This window comes from Cupressus sempervirens, chromosome 5, assembly GCF_028749045.1.
Source record: "Cupressus sempervirens isolate cs-2001-9-10 chromosome 5, ASM2874904v1, whole genome shotgun sequence".
In the NCBI taxonomy this organism is placed as follows: domain Eukaryota; kingdom Viridiplantae; phylum Streptophyta; class Pinopsida; order Cupressales; family Cupressaceae; genus Cupressus; species Cupressus sempervirens.
In genome coordinates, this window is record NC_143122.1 from 726,525,958 (window position 1) to 726,548,172 (window position 22,215).

At 34.3% G+C, this 22,215-nt stretch overlaps 1 pseudogene; it reads right to left on the minus strand.

Moving 5' to 3' along the window:
- Positions 1-11,882: 11,882 nt before the first annotated feature.
- LOC149558030 (ATP synthase subunit gamma, chloroplastic pseudogene) lies at positions 11,883-12,463 on the minus strand (annotated as a pseudogene).
- Positions 12,464-22,215: the final 9,752 nt, after the last annotated feature.

The following is a 22,215-nucleotide window of genomic DNA, read 5'->3' on the forward strand; positions in this document are numbered from 1 at the left end:
AACTTTGTCCCTAACCTCATTCTATCCCCTTTAGTGCTGGAATGTTCTTGGGCATACCAAACCGAAATGTCCCTAGGGGTCACTAAATGCCATAGGGTTATGATCTTTGATGGGGCATATCTCAGAGCTCATGTGAGGTATGGATCCAATTCTAGTTCCTACAAGATGGTGTTGCAGAGACCTATAATAACATCTCTCACTTTATTGAGATCATACTCTATTTTCATTTTCCGATGCCATCTCGGATGATATTGAAACTTGCAGTATTGGCCAATATAAAGTTGCCAACTACCAAATCTCTCTCACCTTTCATCGTGGGATTGAACTGTCTACTCAATTAGCTCTGGGTGGCTGGGTAAACCCTATCCCAAAACTTGTCCTATCCCTTTCAGTGCTCAAACATTCTCAGGCATGCTGAACACAAATGTCCCTAAGGGTCACTAAATGCCATAGGGTTGTGATCTTTGACAGGGCATATTTCAGAGCTTGCGTGATGTATAGATGTTATTCTAGTTCCTACAAGACCATGTTGCGAATACCTACAATAACCTCTCTAAATTTTTTGAGATCACACTCTATTTTCATTTTTTGATGCCATCTTGGGTGATGTTGAAACTTGCAGTATTGGCCAGTACAAAGTTGCCAATTGTCAAATCTCTCTCACCTTTCATCATGGGATCAAACCATCTACTCCATTAGCTCTGAGTAGCTGAATGAACCTTATCCCTAACCTCATTATATCCCCTTCAGTGCTAGAACATTCTTGGGCATGTCAAATTGGAATGTCCCTAAGGGTCACTAAATGCTATAGGGCTATAATCTTTGATGGGAAATATCTCGAAGCTCATGTGAGGTATAGATGCAATTCCAATTCCTACACAACTGTGTTGTAGAGACCTACAATAACCTCTCTCACTTTTTAAGAGATCACACTCTATTTTTATTTTACAATGCCATCTCAGGTGATGCTAAAACTTGCAGTATTGGCTAGTACAATGTTTTCAACTGCCAAATCTCTCACCTTTCATCGTGGGATCGAACTATCTACTCTGTTAGCTCTGAATGGCTAGGTAAACCCTATCCCTAACCTCATTCTATCCTCTTTAGTGCTGGAACATTCTCGAGCACACCGAACCGGAATGTCCCTAAGGGCACTAAATGCCATAGGGCTATGATCTTTGATGGGGCATATCTCAAAGCTCGTCTGAGGTATGGATGCAAGTCTAGTTCCTAGAGGATGGTGTTGCAGAGACCTACAATAACCTCTCTCACTTTATTGAGATCACACTCTTTTTTCATTTTATGATACCATCTCGGATGATGTTGAAACTTGTAGTATTGGCTAGTACAAAGTTCCCAACTGGAAAATCTCTCTCACCATTCATCATGGGATTGAACTATCTACTCCATTAGCTCTAGGTGGCCGAGTAAACCCTATCTCCAAACTTGTCCTATCCCCTTCAGTGCTCATAAATTCTCTGGCATTCTCGAACATTCTCCACTACACTAATTACAAACACTTTCAAGTTGTTTAGGAGTCTGTAAGACATTCAAAATTGACTTGTAACTTTTTATGCCAACTTCAAAAAAAAGAAATTTTATTACATTAAATCTAGGCATTATCTTTCAAAAAAGAGTTATTAGCATTCTTATTCATCCCCATCCAAAGTTTCGAGAAAGGTCTAGGAATAATTTGTGCTGAAATGTAAACTTAATTTAAATAGTAACCTTATGCAAATTCAAGGTTGACATTGTCCATGAACAAAACATTGCTCAATCAACCTTGTCCTCTCTGATTTGGAGTTCTCCCTTGTCTACCGAATTAATCTACAAAAAAACTCAAAAAATCCTAATCATTCTCAAATTGATTATGTTTGAGAAGGGTACATTGCACTCACCTTCAACGTGTGAATCTCTTTGTAATGATAACATTGCTCTCACAAAAGCCATAATATTGAAACCTAATGAATGCATGAAAATACCACATTGTAGGTCATGTGTCTAATGGCTTCTTGTTTACTCATTTATTTTTTATTCATTACACATCCAAATTGTCACCAACTTTGTAACTCTCTATCCTCCACTAAAAACATCAAATTGGTAGAGGTAACTCATTGTTTTGTGTTGTTTGTCATGACTAGGGATGATAAGAGTATGAGTAGATATAAAATATTTTATACAAAATATAAATATATTCCTATGTGACAATGGATAATCAATATTGACTAACTTTAAAGATGTTAGGAAAAAAAGAAATTTAGTTAAAAACATTGATAAATTGTTAATGAAGATAAAATATTGAATGGACTTATATCAAAGGTAGAGATGTAAAAATAGAAGATATGAGTCAAAGGGGGAGAAATGAACTATTGGCGAATGCTACTTAGGGAGAGAAGTGTTATAGTTAAGATATGAGTCAAGTAGAGACATGAAGTAGAGAATTGTTGCAAGGAGGAGATGAAGGGTTTATTAATTCTATGAGTATTTTCATAAGGGGGAATATATAATAGAAAAAAGTGGAAACATTATTGTGTTTCATCATAATTTGAAGATGATAAATATTGGTGAGTAGAGGAGGTTTGAGGCCATGCACCAATTGTCTAGTAATTACTTTGAAAACCAAACCTAGTGTGACCTTATTAGGTCTATGTACTTTACATGGGTTAGGTGCCACAGGAATGGAATTGGGAATCTAGGCTTTGGAATCTTAAATAAATTTCAAAAGGGTGTCTAAATCTACCCATAGAATAGTTAGATTTCAACCTAAGAGGAATTTAAGTCCAAAAAATCAGAGTAGGAGACCTACAAGGAATTCTATGATAGTCAACATTTTGTACTGTATGACAATTGGAGGGTTAAACCAAGAGTTGATTCTCAATCAGTTCAACATAAGGAAGGTGTCCCAATAGAAACTTGGGGTTGGTGAAGTCATTGGTGAAGAGTTATAGTTATTGGCTTGGAATAGGGCTAGTATCCCTAAAACAAAAAGGTGCAAGATCTTGATTGGAGAAGTACTCACCTTGGAGGAGTTCACAAATGACACTATCACTTTGGATAGGCCACAAAAATGATATCCTAAAGGAGTAAGATATTAGGAAGGCCACAAGTTTAGTTTGGTAGACTAGGAAGAAGAAAGTGCTTAAACCTCACTTCTTGCTCAACATATATGTATTAGTGAGGGGGAGATGAAGAGAATAAATAGCTACATAGATATGGAAAAAATAGAAATATAAAAGGGGGGGGGGGTGGGTGGTGGGGAATAAGACAAAGTGAGATACAAGATAGAGTGAGATACAAGGATAACATGAGCCAAAACTACCAAATTGCAGTGCTTGAATCCTTCATTAGAAAATTGACACCCAAATTTGAATACGAGTCTACAAAACAACATGTTCCTTCCACTTGTCATACTCTTTTGTTTCCTTTTAAAGATGTTGTATGATTTTCCATAACATGCAATGTAAATTCGTTAACAAGTATAGCTCCCTCTTACAAGTATCTTATGTGTCATCTTAGAATCATCCCCCTCTCATGTGAAATATCTCTCTTTCTTATACATCACAACTATTTATTAAACTTTTATTTTTAATTTAATCCATTTACTATAGAATAATGAAAACACATTCCAATCAACTGGTGATTATGTTACAATCATTAATGTATGAAAACACATAAAACTATCAATGATTATGTTACATTTATGATTTTTAAAATGACCTTTTTTGCAAATAATCCATCTTTTCTCTACTATCTCTGACATTTTTCAATTGATGATAAAGAATGGTGGTTATGTATTGAAGTTCGACAAGCTAATTGTGTTTTCTCTTCTTGTCTATATTATTTTTGAAACAATGATTTTTTCTTCTACAAAAACTTTGTGACTACTTGTGATCAAATTTTTATCTTATTTTTAACATAAATGTTTAGAGAACTTTAAATCTAATTTTGTTGGATAGAGTAATTTCAAACTACTGATTTCTTTAATGGAGCTCCTAATAAATATCAAGGTTCTCATTTAGGAGACCAATTGCTAGGAGGTCCACGAATATTGCCTAATAAAGTTTATTGCCAGGAGGTCCTAATTGATCTTGACTAATAAAGTTTATTGCCAATCAATATTGTATCAAAAAATCAAACTAATTAGGTATTGAATTAAACTTGATAAACAAATGAGAGAGAAGGAAAACTTTAAACATGAACAAGATCATAAATCATATGACGATGACATATTGCAAATGATTAACTTATGCTTAAACAATGATAAAGTTTATTGTTAATAAATATTCTATCAATGTTTTGAATAGATTAGGTATTGAATTTAATGTCATACATAAACATATCTAATTTAATGTCATACCTGCACATATCTAATTTAATGTCATAAACAAACATATCTAATTTAAACATGAACAAGATCATAAATCATATGATGACGACATATTACAAATGATTAACTTATGCTTAAACAATGATAAAGTTTATTGTTGATCAATATTCTATCAAAGTTTTGAATAGATTAGGTATTGAATTTAATGTCATACATAAACATATCTAATTTAATGTCATACATGCACATATCTAATTTAATGTCATACATGAACATATCTAATTTAATGTCATACATGAACAAACATATAATATAAAATGATAACCAATAATGTCATGTACATTAAAAAAGACATAATATATTATGATAACCAATAATGTCATATATGAACAAGCATATCATATATTAACCAATAATGTCATCAGTTAAATAATGTCATACATCAAATAAATGTCATACATCAAATATAGAATGTCATATACATGAAATGTGTATCGAATATGTCCATTGATTTCTATATATATACATGTCTAGATCAATAATATCTTTTCGAAACAAGTCTCTCGATGTCCTCTGCTGTCGTGTGGAGGGAGACGGTGGAGATGACAGGGTCCTCCTGACATGCTCACTCGATCTCTTGTTAAGGCTCTTCTCCAACTGCAATTGATATAAAGAAATTAGATATGAATCAATATTTATTATACATTGAAATCAAATATATGCACACACAAAATCAATTTTTTTCTTATAGCCATCAAATAGTCACTCTGTAAGTCCACCTCGAATGCTTGTGGATGATCAGGCATGATGAGACCCTACAAAAATTCAATAAATATAATCACTTATAAATAACATTAGAAATTTTGAGACTAACTATTATAAATAACAACTAAAATGAAGAAAATTCTTTCATACCTCCATCAATGGCTGTGAGCTAACCATAGTTGCAGCCACTCTACTATCAACAAACTGCCATAGATGAGGAGGTGTGTTTGACATCATGAGCTACATGTCATATGATACATGTTACATCTAACATGAAACATGAAATAAATATAATCAAATGAATTAATTAACTTGAAACAACTGTACCTGTGTGAAGCTCGTACGATGTCTATGTTCTGAGTCCGTAGTAAAGGTTGAGGGTCCTATAAAGAATTGATGCACATGCATAATTTTTTTTTTCAATCCTTAATATGATTACATAATAAATATATGTATTAATTAAAATGATTAAATAGATACATACCTCTCGTTGAAGGGACAAAAAATGGGCTTGGAGGATCGCTGCTAGGCCTAGCAACACTCTAACCTTGAATTTTGAAGAATGTCAATAGATGCTAATTAATTAATCATTCACTATACATATGAAATGTCATGAAATTATTAAATTATAAGTGTAATTTACATGTGTGTCAATGCCAAATGTGTCATTCAGGAACTGATCGGTGACAAGCCCATCATCTACACCATCTCCAGCATGAGTGCTAAATGTGTATGGGGATCCGCATGAAGTGTACATGTGACCATGACGCACATAAGTCTCCCCCTCAACTAATGGTCTAGTGGAATGGACTAGGGTCTGCATCAAAGCATTAATGGTCCCTAAAGCGCTGGCCTCTACATGTTCCTTCACAACTTAAGGAATAGTCACATGCTTATATTGTGGCTTGAGCATAGGTGCCCTAATTACATTAGGGTCATGATGTTCTCCTAGCCTCTCAAATGATGACCCCTCACCTCTACCCTGGGATTCTAATATATCAAAATAATTGGGGATCTCCCCAAGGAAAAACTCACAATATAATTTCTTCAAAAAGTACATGGGGACCTCATGATTGTTGCAAGGAGGGGCATCAAAAACCATCCACCATCTATCCCAAAAATTATTTCTAATAGCATCGTGTATGCACCAATGGATGGGGAATCATTTAGTACACTCTCTAATAGTATTTTGCTCATTGGGTTTTCTAAATAATGCACATATACTACCTTTTGGCATTTCTTTTTTCTTAACATCTTCATATGAAAATTTGTTTGTGTAAAATATTTTCTGTTCATCCCTCTTGACCTGCCAAATATCTAACTTACCACTAATTGAGGCTATCTAGGTGTTAATGGATTCGAGGGATGATGCCAATTGAGCCCTCATTGGATTGGTTTGTTTGGATTCTTTCAACCGAGCAATGAGTCTTTCTAGTTCAATTTTGCCTCTCTCCATTTCATTTATTATATTTTCTTGTGTGACTAGAAAAGGTCTTGCAATTGGTTTGGGTTGTCAAATTTGTTGTTCTTCTTGAGGAGGGTTTTGGTTTTGAGGTTCTTGAGGGTTTTGAGGTTCTTATGGATTTTCCAGTTGATTATGGACATTTCCTGATAAAAAATCAATTGAAATCCAAATAAATAAACAAATCTAAATGAAATTTGTAAAAACATTACAAAACAATATAAAAAACCTACAAAACAATATGAAAAACATATCAAACAATGAAAAGTTAAGTTTATATCACTTATGGCATTGTCGTGGGTGCACTTGTGGTCTTGGATTTCATCGGCGAGGAGGCATTTTGGCAAAGGATGGTGAAAATGTTGGATTTTTAACTCACGTACACACTGTTCTCTATAGGAATAGCAAAAATGCTGATGAAAATGATGGGTTGGGAGTGTGTAGCTCATCATATATAGTTTTTTTATTTTTCTAATAGTGTGTAAGTGCTATTGGAAATAGAAAAAAATAAACTTGTCACCTTTTTGGCACCACAACTCGGTGCATATGCCCTACTATTCCATGACAGAATAATCATCATTGAGTAGAATGAGGAAAATGAACATCCAATGGTTTCACAGACTTAGATTCTATCAATATATCTCTTGTGAATTTAATCTTTTCTTGGTCAGTTTTGCAGCCACTCCTTAGAGGAGGACTAAAGAAAACCCACGTAAAGAGTCTATGCATCAACCTCAAAGGGAGAGTAGACCCGTTACCCTTACCAAATGCTAGCACATCCTTAACCAAGTCATCTAGAATAATTTCATTATCCTTAGGCACCGCAGGTGTCAAGTATTTATACTTATGTGTTGAGTTATGCTTTTTGTGTTTTCTTTCATCTTAGATTTTATATAAATTTTTCATGCAAAATCTTTGAGCTACTCATATGTTTGGAATTTAAGATAATTGGATCTCTCCATTATTTGTCTATTTTAAGTGATAAGTAAATTATTAATTTTTATGCATAGGTGTTAGGTTGTCTTTGTTTCTTTCTAGTTAAATGCATATCCTTAAAAATCTAAATAATTTGTAAAGACAATGTAATACATAGAAAATGAAAATGAGAAATGCTAGGGTAGACATGTCAAACAATTCACAATCCATTTGACAACTTAATATTACCTATAGGAAATATGACATTATAAGTTCTCAAAATCCCTATTTTTAAAATTTTCTTTTTATATTTACAACTTAATATAATTAGTAGATATGTTTGTATATACTAATTCGATATATATTTACATATACACAATACAGTCTATATTAATAAGAGAATATATATTCTAAAATAAGAGGATATTTTGTGTATGTATTTCATTGATACACTAATTTTTTTTATTCAATTCAAACTCTCTCTTATTACAATTTTCCAGACAATTGATGGAAAAGTGCGATCCAAAGTATTATTAGAATTTTTGACATGTGCAGTTGAAACTAGAAACACTAAAAACAAGTTATGAGTTACAAAAATGAAAACTTTCCCTTTATTATTCAAGTTTTATGCTCTCTATGTTGATGAAATTTTAATTTTTTAAAGGGGGATATAACTAAAAAATTGATGTTTTTTAATATACTGCATCCAACAAAAAAAGGGAAAATTTATTTCACTTTTATTATGTTTGCACATATAAACTTCAAAAGTAACATTCATTGTCCATATATTTATGATATATTATATTACACTCCCTGTCAATCCTTTATGCATCAAGATACATCTTGAGAAGTCATCATTTGGTAACCTTAGATGGGAAATAGTGTGTGATCTCATTAGAGATGTGGTAGGAAAACCACTTTTAGCCTTCGCGGTCAATTTTGTTAGAAATGGACAAAGAAATATGTAAATAAGAAATACCAAGAAAGAATCTAAGCGAGTTAATGCATGAAAAGATATTAACATAAGATAGGAGAGAGAAAGCTTCAAGACCCAACACCATGAGACAAGATATTTGAAAAGGGGAAAGCAAAGAAAACCCCCTATGACATTACGAATGAGGCATGAAAAGCCTAAGGAGAGAGAGAGAGAGAGAGAGACAGAGAGAGAGAGAGAGAGAGAGAGAGAGAGAGAGAGAGAGAGAGAGAGAGAGAGAGAGAGAGAGAGAGCAATCTCTCATACAATACTTGAGAGGAGGAAGAAACCTCATCAGTAATGAGAGAGGAGGGTCATCTCTTAAATAGAGATTAGAGAGAGGAGTTAGAATGTAACTCCCATGTCTATGAATGCCACCATTCACAAGTGTGTGAGGCCAAGTGTGAGATTCCTCTTAAGGAGGAGTAATCTAAATTACAAATAACAATAAATATTTTTCCTCACATATTCCACTAGAGGACAAAATAAGATGTAGTGGAAAAAGGACAAAAAAGAAATAGATTAGGATACCTTGGCTTATATCCTAATATATATTATAACAATAAAGAAAGGAGGTCTAACCTTGGTTTGTAAACACACCAAGGAAAGATTACAACTTCTAACACCTCCCTTTAATCTTTACTTGGGGAAATTACATCAAAGGGTATTAAACCCATAATTTACAACAATCTACAACTTAATCTTCAATATGAAATAATTTGATTGTCTTCAAGACATATGGTATATTTTCAGATCCAAGAGAATTACATGAGTCCTTTGAATGCGATCAAGTGGATGCTTAGACACATCTTCATATATCAAAAATCGAGAAGGTTCCTCGATGGATCACCTGGAAAATAGTAGAGAACAAAAAACAAGACAACTATCCACAAGTAGAATTACATTGAATGGAGAAGTTAGTAAAAAAAAATGAAGTTATAATAATTTAATCAAGGAGGAACTAAGAGAGATGAGTAAAAATGAATATGTTCACCAACATGCAATGGAGTTAACATGATATCTAAAATAAGTCATAAGCTCAAAATGATCATAATAGATGCAATAAATCTCTCATGAAAGGAACATACTAATGCAAAAATGACCATAGACAAGGCCAACTAATGACACCTACATCAACATTGTGCCAATCACATGGATATAGATAGTCCACTAATGAGTCATCCCACTACAAGTGAATGGGTGAGGACTCCATCACCTACATGACCCATGATCTAGGCAATAAAGTATGCAGAACATTATCACATTGTATATTTATCAAAGAAATATAAGAGAGACAATAATAAATAAGTAGAACATGTGCCTCAAGCACCAAATAATTCAAGTTACATTTTTTCCAAGAATGATTGCCGATGTGGACCAAAGGAAGGGTTTATGAGGAGTAATTACATATTGCCTTCAAATAAGAAATCCATCATGGACATGCAACATCATTGGCATGAGGAAAAAAATCAACATGGGTCAAAAAAAATTTCTCAAATAGAGTCTCCAATATTGGAGTGCTCCAAGATATTGTAGACTCATCACCTATACACTAAAAAATCAGCAAGGTGTAGGAAGCCATACCATGAATAAATCACAACTAGGACCATACACCAAGGAGATAAGGAGTTTGGAATGGGAAATCCCCATAAAATATCATCGTCGCATTGAGGAACAAAGTGGTACAAATGGAGAGAAAATCCATTGAAGTAAGTGCACACCAATTATAGGTTGGAGGGATACTCCATGGGCCAGATAAGGCAACTATGAGTTAGTTTAAAACTATCGGGTCCACCATAGTTAACCTTGAAAAATTTGGCTCCTGATGCAACTTACGGAAAATCAAATAAAAATCATATAAACCAATGGTATAAAACCATAAAGTACTACCATGAGCATAAAGAGATGCTATAAAAGCATAAAACTGCAACTATGTGTAGATAGATCAATAGAACATAGTAAAATTAAATCAAATCATTAAATAATGAAGGCAATAGTGTAAGATAACTCATAAACCTGAATAATTTGAGATAAATAAGAAGTATTTGGAAGAGAAATAAGCATAAATTATTAGATATCAGTTAAAATCTCCATGGAAGGTGAACAAAAGTGTGGATATAGAAAGGATGGGCCCACCGAGGAAAATATATGAAAGAATAAAAACAAGTATCCAAAAAAGAAATTGAATAAATGAAGAAAATGGTTAGAAAGATATGAACAAAGAAAGGATTGAGAAATCAATTAGAAATAGTGAAGTTAGTTTAAAGTGCAAATCAATTTAACAAGCAAGTTAGTTTAACAGAATGTTAAATAATGATTAAGCAAGAAGCTTATTTAAGGTTTCAACCACCATAATTGAAGGATAGGTGGTTCAGAGATACATATACGTGGAATCATATTGAGTTTTGAATCAATAAACACTATTCATTTGTAACTTATATGTGGTTTAAACCACATTTAAATACACTTGTAAATTTATAAGACAAAGCTATGATCTAGCTATATTGAACTTATACCAAGGAGTCACCTAAACTTTCCATAATACTCATAAAGAAAATTTTGTTTGAACAATTATAATTTAGTGAAAAAAATGACTTTGATTTCTTTTGATCAATCTTTGACAAAAAAAATACTCCCTTTGTTTAAAAGAATTATCAAAAAAAAAAAAAAATTGTAATAAAACACCCTTCTAATTTAAATTAAAAAAATACTATTAAATTTCTAAATTAATGATAATTACAAATATTTAAAAGTAATAATAAGAAAAAGTAAACTAAAAGCCTTTCCATTTACAGTAGATAGCTCTAGCACAGAGACAATCACGGTGGGGGGGTGCCATGATTCCATCGAAGATATCGTTGAGCACGAGAACAACAAAATTCAATTGAGCTCTAACGAGGGTTTCATGGTGTGAATCATCACACTTTATGGCCTTTCCGGAATGCCATACCAAGCCGTCAAAAATTTCCATCATTTGCCTCAACCTACCATCAAATCACTCAAAGTCTCGCTGAAAAACATATTGAAAGCATCGTCCCTGCCTCCAACAATCTTATCACTAGGCATCTGTGATCTTCTTGGTGTTCTTAATGGAGTCTATGTGCTATCTCAGTGTCTGAAAATCATAGATCAACAGGGGACCTCTCAACACCATGCACCCGCCGCGCTTGGCCTTGCCCTTAAACTCTATCCCATATCTATTGCCTGCACTTGCTAGGAATGGTGATAACTTTAGTTACTAGATGCATGCAATGATCTTCAGACTTCTCTTTGACCTTTGCCTCTCTGACGAGGATCCCCCTGTTGGTATGACATTGTAATCTAGGACTCGGAGGGCTTGGATGTAGCGGATGAGAAGAGGTTATCGATTCTTCGATTATATTAAAGATCAAAAACATGGAATTGAGTCCCTAATATAGAAGAAACAAAGAAAGCCCAAATTAATTGAGTGCATTGGCGCTGGCAACAATCTCTAAGATTTCTCTCATAATCTTGGCCTACCAAGCCCTATTGAAGTAATAGAGACCGACTTGGTGAGATCTTCAGCATTGCCACTCATGCTAGTCATGGCATTCATATGAGAAGCAAGCTCACTGGCAAGGGACTCCTAAAGGGCATGGAGGATCTGGCTGTTCAGATAAAGTGACAACATGGCATCCAAGATTTGAACCAGATCCTGCTCAAATTGTACCATGGATGAAAAGTCCAGGGTGGGATTCCTCATGACTTTTCTCTCCATCATCAATTTACCCTCTTTGGTAGTAAGCCTAAACATCTCATCCTCTGCCATATCCACACAAACACGATTAATGTCAGAGACCTCGCCCATAGGGGAAAGGGGCAAGAGCGTGTGAATAAAAGGATCCGATTTTATCAATGAAACAAACTTGGTATAAAGAAGCTCCAGCTTGTCGACCTTCATCGAAAATCGCTTGAGCCTCCTTTGTAGTTCTGTTAAGAATAGTGCAATGATTCCAAGAGCAATAGAGTAATGATACAAAACACAGTGCATGTAAGGCATGCAGAAATAAAAGTAATGATTAAGCAATTAAAAAAATTCAAAATGCACAAAGAGAATGAACTATCATTCATATTACGACATGCAGAGATAAGAAGTTAGAAATAATAATTGCAAAGAGAATATTCTAAACCTGCAAGAGACAAAATTAGAAACTTAGAGAGTGTAGTTTCAAAAAAAAATGATTAGATAAAAAGTGATATTAAATTTTTTAAATTATAATATTAGAAAAGAATTAATATTATTATCAAAATGAAAAGGATAATATTGGAAATATTGATTTATATGAAATGATAAAAGATAATAATAATAATTTAGAACAAATTTTGATAAAAAAGATTTAGAATGAACTTAACTAACAAAGTAAGCAGAGGTACTAATTTTTTTACTAAATTAAATTAGTTGAAAAAAATGAAATATATTAGAATAAACTCTCTGAACAATATACTAGATTGTACTAGAATATATTATTAAACTAGGAGTGTGATATCTTTAAATTTACATTATTTTCTTTATCAACAATATATGAAAACCTACACAAATTAGAGCAAAACAAGAGTTAATCGAGTTTGGTGGTAAACTAGCCAAACCCAAAAAAAATCAATTTCTTCCAACTTAAGAAGATTAAAAAATAAATTAGAAATGGAAAAAGAAATTAGTGAAATCTCTCACAAGAGTTTCCTTCAAATTGTACCTTCATGAAAACACTCAAGAAAAAAGATTAAAATGCTCTGATACCATGTTAGAAATGGAAAAAATATATGTAATAAGCAATACCAGGAAAGAATCTAAGCGATTTAATGGATGAAAAAATATTACCATAAGTTAGGAGAGATAAAGCTTCAAGATCCAACACTATAAGACAAGATATTTGAAAAGGGGAAAGCAAAGAAAAACACTTGTGACATTATGAATGAGGCACGAAAAGCCTAAGAAGAGAGAGAGAGAGAGAGAGAGAGAGAGAGAGAGAGAGAGAGAGAGAGAGCAATCACTCATACAATAATTGAGAAGAGGAAGAAACCTCATCAGAAATGAGAGAGGAGGGTCATCTCTTAAATAGAGATGAGAGAGAGGAGTTAGAATGTAACTCCCATGTCTATGAATGCCACCATTCATAAGTGTGTGAGGCCAAGTGTGATATTCCTCTTAAGGAGGAATAATCTAAATTACAAATTACAATAAATATTTGTCCTCACATATTCCACTAGAGGACAAAATAAGATGTAGTGGAAAAAGGACAAAAAAGAAATATATTAGGATACCTTGGCTTATATCCTAATATATATTATAAAAATGAATAAAGGAGCTCTAACCTTGGTTTATAAACACACCAAGGAAAGATTAAAACTTCTAACAAATTTGGAGATGTAGGAGGCTACATGACATATGTAAGAATACTTACCCTAGCATTGAACTAGTACCAAGCATGCTTTCAAAAATATTATAAGTTTTTTTAATGAATAGTCCTTTTCTATTAATAAATAAGATACTAAGATTAAAATTCACAAAAAGGGTCAGGGGATACAAGATCGCCCCGTGAATAAGTTCACATGGCTACAGTCGGAATCATACACTATTCATTAAAAAAAAAAAAGATAAAGCAACATCAAGCGGCCAAAGTAGTGCCAGCCAAGGGTGGTGGTTCATCATGATCATGAAAGCCCCAATCATGTTTGGGATTGGGGGGTAGGCTGGGAACAATCCAACCATCATCAAAAATAGCAACAAGAGGGTCAGTGGCAACCTCCACATCTTTTATCTTTGGTTCTAGAGAAGAAATCATTAGATCCAGGCGAGGCCATTTCCCAAAAAGTGCCTATCAATCACTAGGAGGAGGATCTAGGGAACAGCTAGAGCCACCATGGGGTGGAGAAGCTTAGCAATGCCTCTATCTACTATCAACACCACTAGGAGAGCGATGGTAGGAAGCGTAGAGCACTAGGTGTGCGAGTGGCAAGTTGAGGAATGGTGCCGCTAATGATGGCCATTGGGTGCCGAAGTATCTATCAAGGCATCTAGAGGAACTCTGGAAATAGTGTAGGGGGTATTATCCTAGTGATTTAGAAGCTCCTACAGGTTAGCCACCTCAAAGGAAACTTTCTTTTCTTGCACTTGAATTTGCATAATTACATTATTACATATCCATGCCTTAGTGTACATGGCAATATTAATATCTAGAAAAATCCTTGTGAAAAGAATAGCATTCCTATCTTTCCATAGAGTTAAAAAAAATTCCATCCTAAAGGTATGCCAAATCTAGGTGAATTTTCAAGGGATTCTAGGGGAATCCCCCAGAATAACCATGTGCCAAGAAAAGGATTCAGGCTTGAATGGCTTGAAAAAATCATGAATCCAGTGTCAATAATTTTGGGCGCCCTAAAAAACTAGAAGATATGATTGAAAGACTCTGGTTACCAACAAAAAGGGCATCTAGGATCAGGAACCCTAATATGCTTGAGTTGAGGCCCCAAGGGAAGAAATTGGAAGGCAAGACACCAAGCAAAATGGGAAATCTTGGGTTCTATAATAGCACTCCAAATGGTATCAAAGTGTTTTCTCCATTGAGAAAGAGAAGATTGAAAATTCCATCTCTGATTGAGCTTATCCACCATCGGAAGATGGAGCGAAAGCCATCTATATCCCAAACTTGGCCTATAATTGGGAAAAGGAGTGGTAGGAAACCACTTCCAATCATGCCTCCAAGGTCAAATATACTAAATATCCACTTTATGAATTAAATAAACTAGAATTGAAGAGAGTAATAGGTCAAAAGTCTGACAATCTAAATAGATAAGGCGGTACTAGACTTGCATGTCTTCCCAGGAGCTAAAACACATGGTAATCCTCAATAAGAGATCCTTGGGAGTTCTAATACCTCGTTTGAAAAAATGTAGAGCACTAACACCTTAATTCTTGGCAAAGGGAGAACCTTGAATGGAAAATAGGGGACACCACCAAATGTTCTATTGATTCAAGGAGAGACCATTGCAGAACTCATCCCCAACCCATTGAAGCTAAGGGTTGATTATTCTCAAGCCTTCCATATTCTCTTGATAACAAATGAACCCTATATGCTCATTGACTCATGCATGATGAGCAGGGTGTGGAAACCAATCCCTTTCCAACCAAGTTTATTGATGGGAAAGCCAACAGATATGCAATGTCAAACCAAAATCTTCCAAGCTTTATCTCTAATGATGGCATGAATAATCCATTTAGCACAAAGAGAAAGGCCTTGTTTCTATTTGGAAAGTAGGCCAAGACCACTAGATTCTTTTGAGAGACAAAAAAAATTCTAGGAAACTCTGTGAAAGCCATGATGATTAGAATTAGAAGCCCGAAGAAAATCCCTGAGAAATCTTTCAAATTTATGGTAGGAGGCTTCGGAGGGAGCCCAACAAGAAGAATAATAGACATGAGTATCCACAAGAACCTTCAAGAAAATTTTGAATTTTCTAGCAAGGGAGAGTGGTTTCCTAAGCCAATAGTCAAGCTTCTTGGTGATCTTGGCAAGCATAGTATTCTAAAGCTCAACAAGTGGAGCTCGAAAAGTAAAGGTAATGCCAAGAAAGTAGAAAATATCCTTATGAGTAACCCATTTCCATTCAAACTAGCTGAGCCAAGGAGGAGTTGGAAAGAATTACTGTCAAAAGCAGAGCATTCTATGCCACTAAATAGTAGATCTAGAGGCTTAACAAAAGGTGTACAGGCAACTTACGACATTGTTGATGTTTTCTTCATCCTCCAAAAGAGTGAGAAAGGAATCATCCACAAAGTGACCATTAACTAGTTGTGAAGATGATTCAGGCAAGGAAATGCCACAAACTAGCCTAGAATACATAGAATGAGCTAGCAAATAGCCAAATCCTTTAGGAACAAGGACATAAAGCACTGGTGCCAAGGGGTAACCTTGCCTAATTTAACAAAAAAAACCAAAAGCCTTAGATTGTGACTAATTGATGGTAATGCAAGCATTAGCATCACCAAAGAGCATTTCCACGAACTGCAAAAATTTGGGACCAAAACCTAGAGCCTGAAGCATAGCCAAGATAAAGGGTCATGCAATGCCATCATAGGCTTTAGCAAAATGAATCTTTAGAAAAATTGCCTTCTGATTGAACTTGCAAACCCACTCCATTCCTTTTAAAATAGCAATAATGTTGTTAAGAATATATCTGGACTTAATAAAGCCAGTTTTCTCAGGGCGAACAATTAAAGGCAATAGGTGTTAGATTTTGAGAGAAATTGCCTTGGTAATAATCTTATAAGACACATTTAGAAGGATAATCAGCCTCCAATTTTAGATTTCCTATGGATCATCGGCTTAAGGTATGAATTTGATATTTCCTTTATTTATAATGGCTCCTAAACTTTTAGTGTGATAGGCTTCAAGATAAACTTTGTAAAGATTAGGACCTATATGCTCTTCATTGCACTGAAGGGATTTATCATCAACCATGGAGTAGACTACCTCTTTAAGGTCTCAGAGGGGAAGAAGTTGCTCATAGAAAGCATGTTGCTCAACTACTAGGTGGTTTGGAGTAACAAAGATAAACTTTCTGAGGGCTTCCTCCTGAGCAACCAAATTTCCCTAGGAAGCAAAAATGTTCTCATAGTGATGAAAAAATTCTTACAAGATGTTAAGGAGACTAGCAAGAAAAGGAGTTCCTTGTTTGATTTTTTTAATCCCAACATTGGCATGACAAGCTTGAAGAGCCTAGAGCAACTCCTTCAAAGCTCTATCACCAACCTCCATCCAATGGAGATGGGCTTTGATTTGGGCTCCTCGAGCGGCATAGTTATCAACAACTTGTTTTTCATGGTGAAGCATGGCAAGCTGAATTTTCAAATCCACATCAAATGGATTAAGGGTGAGAGCCTTAAAGGCTTTTTTGAGCACAAAAGTGTTGGCATCAAAAGACCATTTTCTAAAAACTACCAACAAACACCCATAGATGCTCAAAAAATGAGTAGTTCTAGTAATGACATCATTCCACCATTGAATCCATGCATTCTAAGAATGTGAACTTGGCACTAGATTCCAGACACATAGGATATGTGTGATGGTGGAAGTATGCATCAACACAGACGTGTTGAGGAAGAACTGTGACTTCACAACTTTTGGGGTAGTTGTTTGCCATGAAATGACAAAATAAATGGGATAGTAGTTAGATAACATCAAATCTAGTAGGGGAATGATAGGTAAATCACAATCCTCAAAAAAGGAAAAAAAAAATTGTTCAGTAATCATGGCATGATCAAGGCATTTTAAAATGTAGTCAAAGCCAGCTTAAAAGTTGGACCAAGTGTGCCAAACCCCACTATCCTGATGAAAGTTGATATTTGGATCATAAAGGCCCAATTTATTGCACATGTAGTACTAGGCTTCCCTTTCCCTAGCTATCTAGCAAAAGGGAATAATGTTTTTTTTCAGGGGCCACTTCAACCATATTGAAGTCACAACAAATAACCCAAGGAGATGGAGGCAAGTTGTCATTCAGCCAACCCCACACCTAATCTTTTTCCACATCATCCTTTGAAGCACAAACTTTAATGACTTGAAAAGAATGATTTTTGATTGAAATCAAGAGCCAAATAATTCTATGCATGGGGTCAGAACCATGCAAAATAATAGCAAAATGAAGACAAGGTGAAAAGAGTGTAACTACACCACCTCTACTAGCTTCATGTTGAGAGGAAAACGTAATGCCATCCTACCAAATGATGCAACATGCAGAAGAGAGCATGAAATCAAAAATCTTAACTTCTTGTAGATAGAGAAAATTTGAATTAGCAAGTCTATGATGGGTGTCTCGGACATAGTACTTTTTGGAGAGGTCTAGAAGACCTCAAAAATTCCATGATAAAAAATTCATGAAAATTCTTCCATATCATCCTTGTCCTCAAGAGAGGAGTAGCTATTCTGCAAGAAGGAAGAAACCTAGTTGAAATTAGAAGGAAAATTTTCTGAACCTATAGCCTACTATTTCACCTCTAGCATCTCTGCATGTCTAGGAGTACTGTAAGAACACCACATCACTTATGGTGCTATGGAAGAAGTAGCAAGAGGGGTATGAACCATAGCTAAGGTGGAAGCCCTAGTGGCTGCCTTAATCCCCTACAAACTAGCGGTGTCTAAAACCTGTTAGACATCTAGAATAGGTGTTGTGGAAATCACTTGCATCCCTATGCTGGCTGGAATTTTCGCTTCTATTGGGATAGGAGGGGCTATAGTGACTTCTGCATAGGATTGTTTATGGGCCAAGGTATTGAAGGGACCCTTGCCCTTGAGCCCAATAGTAACCCATTCTTCTTTTTTCCCTCTGGCTGGCTTGGCAAGAGCTTCTTGGGGTGTGGGCTTAACCCTAGGTGTAGCCAAAGGGAAATCCCTGATCTTGTGTTCTACGAACTAGCACCTATAACAGGTTTTGGGGAGGTTCAAATAGATCACCTTCTAAGAGAAGGTTTGAGCCCCAATCTAGATTTCCATAGAATCCTTAAGATCCTTGGAAAGATCAACCTTGATGCAAACCTTTCTCTATGGGTGTGCATTAAAAAATTCTCAAGCTGCTTTGTGATAACTTTTCCAAGGGTTTTGGTAATGGAAACAATGAAAGGCCAACATGGCAAGGGTAAACCTGGGAACTAGACCCACATAGGAACCCTAAGCTTTTTCTCATTAGAGATTGTGAATTCTTGTGACCATTTTTGAAAAAAAAATAGAGAGGAATGCATAGACCAAGGGCCATTGTTAAAAACCACATCTGCTTGCTATGGGTTAGCGAAGTGAAATAATAAAAAAACCTTTTGTAACATTTTTTATAGTGTCAAGGTGGACTCCATGAGGAGTCAAGCTCTTGTTAACCCACACATGGAGCATAGCTTCAAGAGGAGTCCTAACCACAAAATACCCAATGAAGCTATGTTGTTCTAACCAATCACATGCAACATCAAATTCTTGTAAAGGAAGGATAACATTAGGATTACCTCATGAAAAACCTTTGGGATGATATTGTGAGGGCATTTGTTTTGTAGAGGTGCCATGGTAATCTGAAGTAGCAATGTGAACACCAGTAACAAATGGGTCACCACTAGTTGGGGTCATTATAACTATCCTAAAAGCTCTCGGCGTAAATGCAGTGTGACAAGTGGAGACAATAGAAGGAAAGCTCACACAGAGAGTTGTATGCAAGAAAACTACAAGTTTTCATGAAAACCTAGTAGAGTGAATTGGCAATCAAATATATTATAATTATTGATGAAATCCTCAAAGTAATTATGATGCTAACAAGTGCTACTACTCCAAGATAGGAAATTATGGATGTCATAATGCAAACTAAAGGGTTATTGGACAAGGTATTTAGTTTTAGATACCAACGCACTTTTTGGGAAGGTAGTGGAGAAGCTAATAGGTTAGATATAATGGGTACATTAATGCTATCTATCAAAACATGATTTTGCACCCAATATTTACCATATTAAATATTATGGATATTGAAAGGGGCATTGTGCCTCACATATTACCCCCTAAATAATCATTATAATGAGAAAGAATATTCATTATACTTGTGCTACAAGTTTTGAGATAAACTTTAGATTTTTCATGGCATTATATTTTCATCCTCACTCAGAATTATTATTGATTATATTGTCTGATATATTATTGGTGGTGAGATCAATCAAGTTGACCGTAAGATCATTAAGGAATTTAAAAATAATTCCACGATTTGGTTTATAATAGAAGTAGGGAATTTTGAATAGTATGTCAAGGGCATGGAATAATTAAAGCCACATTTGTTAATGAAATATATATATTCTTGAAGAAATAGAAAACAAGTTATTAGAAGGTTTTGATTCATTTTTTTGGCAAAGTGGAGTGTGTGGACAACAAGCTTAATTGTCGAAGGTGAATCTATGTCCTGAACTATAATAACCACTACAAGCATGACATTAAGAGGTTTCTTGGTCCTAGTGGAAGTATATTCCAATTGTAGAAAGGGTATAACAAAGAGGAGCTTCTAAGAAATTAGAATGATGCTTTGTGTTAGAAATGTTTAGAATAACTGAGAGGAGGGGTGAATCAGTTACTCAAGGTCAATATGTACAACTTGAATAATTAAACAATCAAAACTTCACTATTTTTCTTATCCTATTGTTGCTTGGTCTATACTATAAAAGTTTCATAAACATAACTTGCATTTCATAATGAAAATATTATCCATTGTAAACATGTAAAACATTCATCATAGTTTTGACACTAGTATTTTATATGGAAATCAAACTTGGGAAAACCACCACCAACATGTCACTTTTTTTTAGGGTAAACTTTAAGAACCCCCCTCTAGAAAAATATATAAATTATTAGTGAATATATCATTGTTCTGAAAAACCAAATTATTTTTGTTAGTGAATCTCTCAATTTTAAATTTTAAATATTATTTACATTGGCGATTATTTTGGAATCATAATTTTTTAGTAGAGAATATTGGAAAATCTCAATAATAATAAGAAGTTTTCTAGCCATCATGGAATATTACTAATGAAAATTGAACATGTTTTATCTCATAGAAATTATGAGGATAGTTACATTATATTTTAAATGAATAGTGAAAACTAAATATTGGCACTATATCCCTAAAGTAACTAATAATTATGATAATTATTGGTGAATTAATTTTAATTTATTCAATAATATATAATATTTAGGTGAATTAAACCTAATCATATATCGAATATTTTGTCAAATCTTTGATTTTAATTTTTTTAATAAAATAAATTATTGAGCGATTTTAAATATTTTAGAACTAAACTTAATAAAAATGAATCGATTTAGGTTGTATTAAATCATAAATTATTAGCCAAATTACTACTGAAAATTTTCTTAAATTTACACAATTATGAATATTCACCACTAAAAAACACCCTACTTATTCTCACTCTTTCGAAGTGAGCTCTGATAGGAGCCAACCCTATTAAATGTTATAAAAAACATTGCTAAATGTGACTTGGTTAAAGGATTTAATCACCCTATTAGGAGTGGCCTTGTAAGAGGACTTTGATCATTCCATTTATAATATCACCTAGTTAAAGGATTTAAATAGACTATTAAGTCTTCAAATGACTATTAGGTCAACCTTTGTTAAAAGGATTTCAATAAAAATTATTTACAATGACTAGAAATAAAATAATGCATTTTGATCTATGTAATTAAAACTCATTTTTGTAGGTTCAGATCTCTGATTGGTCCTAATGTTGGTTTACTATTAAACCTTCCATTAACATCTTTGAATTTGATTTTCTTGGACACCCTTCAAAAAATAAGTCCACTCTTGTCATCAACATTTAAGGCCTTTTTGTCTAATATACTAATCAATAACAACATCATATATGCAATATTTCTTTGTTAGCTTTGCATTCACTCATACTCATGCACTTATGATCAACCTTGCTCTATGTGCCTCTTTTCACATAATAGCTTTGCACATAAACATAGTTGCACTCATCCCCTAGCACCAATTGTTTTTTCTCACTGGTTGCACTTCTTTTCTTTCTTTATTGATTTTACCTACTTACTTAGGGTTGTATTTTTTTCCATCAAATCTAATATACTAGCTTTAGATTCATCAGATATAATACCCTCTGATAGTTCCTTCTTGATATTGAGCTTCATTTAGGTGATGTGCTAGTTCCTTCAAATAGAAAATTTGTGCTTTACCATTTGCTACATCCACCATAGATCTTAGGATTTATGATTA